Source organism: Pinus tabuliformis, chromosome 8, assembly GCF_031772625.1.
Source record: "Pinus tabuliformis cultivar Carrire ecotype Pingquan chromosome 8, CPIR1, whole genome shotgun sequence".
NCBI lineage: Eukaryota > Viridiplantae > Streptophyta > Pinopsida > Pinales > Pinaceae > Pinus > Pinus tabuliformis.
This window is the reverse complement of record NC_142294.1, coordinates 1,270,721,236-1,270,723,049: the sequence shown is the minus strand read 5'-3', so window position 1 is coordinate 1,270,723,049 and position 1,814 is coordinate 1,270,721,236. Positions and strand designations below refer to the sequence as shown.

The following is a 1,814-nucleotide window of genomic DNA, read 5'->3' as shown; positions in this document are numbered from 1 at the left end:
CCAGCTCTGCGCCACAATTTCACGAACCCGTCTGTTATATTGCTGCTTATTGTCACCGAACATTCGGGCAGCCTCTGAATGTGCTAGAGAGTTTGGATTTGGTTGCCCATAAGAGTTTGGCTGCGCGTAAGAAGTGCAGGATCCTTTTTAACACCAGGGCCTGCGCTGTGTGGAATTTCAAGTAGATTTGAGTTTGGATTTTTCGAGATAATGTGTAATGAAAACGAGGGTGGAACAGTACTAAGCCATGCAACCTCGAACCCGAAATTGGTAATATCAGTTTTCTGAAACCGATCAATGATCTATGAGAGCAATGATCTAGGAGCTGAATATTGATCAATGGTAGTTCCAACAGGAGAAGCAAGGCGGCGATCCCCAAAAAAAAAAATACCTGAAAGAAAATACAGGACAAGTGTTAATTTATAGCGCTTTCTCCCACTGTCTGAAGCGGGAATTTTAACCACGAAAATCAGATCTGGAAAATCGGATTTTGGCGCAATCTATCAAATTCGGTTCGAAAGAAACCCAATTTTCTCCTAAACCACTGCAAATTTCAGGAAATTTCTCGCAAGTCACCTAATTACCCCCATTCCGGAGAAAACCCATGTCTCAGTTTTTGTTAATTCATCCTGGTTTGCGCAAAAAATCCATTTTAAAATCACGTGTTGAGACTGGTGCGATTTCGTGAAGCTTGTGGCAATAAAAATCAATTGGCGTGGGTGGCCAAAGACTGGAGAGCTAGGGTAATGTCGAAGGAAGGCTCAAATTTCAAAATATAATTAATCACGTAGTTATCAATATTCAAACCAGATTAATGTGGCAATAAATTAATAACTGCGATGCTCAAGACGAACTCCCTGGCTCGGGAATCAGCTGTTTTTTTGGTTTTGCCGTCAAGAAAGCGTGACTTATTTTTTCCAGCATCTTACAGCAATATATTGAAGGTATTACCAACCAGAAGCTGTTTGCCAACACAAAGTAAAGCCAATAGTAATATCGACCAGCAGAGAAGTTGTCACCTTCCAAAAATGCTGTAACAAAATATACAATGTCACCATAAAGTTGGCCCAAACAAATTGCCAATTGGAGTGTGTAATTGTATGGCTTCCTTGCTGCTATTGCATACACAGCAAGAAGGCAGGCAGGTCCCTCTATTACAGCAGTGATTCCTTCTACTGTAACTACAGCAGAATCTCTTGCTGCATACCTTGAATCACCCTTGCTGTACCCTTTCCAAACTTCCGCCAGGTAAAAAGGAGATTCGAGCTTGTAAAAGTTTGGAGAGAAAACAAAATACCCTTCGAGAACCAGATGAGTTAATCCAGTAAACGCCCACCAACACATAAGAATTCTATCAATGGATGAGATCTTGGAGCATCTTCCTGAGATGAACCAGATGAGAGTAACAACAAGGACAGAGGCAATCCCATACACACCCACAATCTGGGATGGAGGGAGGAAGAGAGGCACATATCCAGGCAGTTGCAGGTCCTCGGGATAATATGGATGACCAGCCATTTCGCTTTCTCAATGAATCTCCAGCAATGTCTTCATGGATTACAATGATTGGAGGGTATGCAAAACATGGCGATTGCGAAGAAGCCATCGCCCTCTTTCATCTAATGCAGGGCCGAGGGATTCGACCTGATAAGTTCATATTTCCCAGTGTTCTTAAAGCCTGTGCTGAACTTGGGTATCTTCAGCAAGGCAGGGAAGTCCACAGACTCGTTAGAGAAAGAGGGTTAGAGTCGGATCCCTTTGTAGAAAGTGCCCTCATGAATATGTATGTGAAATGTGGGCATTTGGAGAATGCG

At 42.7% G+C, this 1,814-nt stretch overlaps 1 pseudogene; it reads right to left on the bottom strand.

Annotated features, from left to right (window-relative positions):
- Positions 1 to 759: 759 nt before the first annotated feature.
- Positions 760 to 1,560, bottom strand: LOC149240020 (putative 3-beta-hydroxysteroid-Delta(8),Delta(7)-isomerase pseudogene; annotated as a pseudogene).
- Between the last annotated feature and the right edge of the window lie 254 nt (positions 1,561 to 1,814).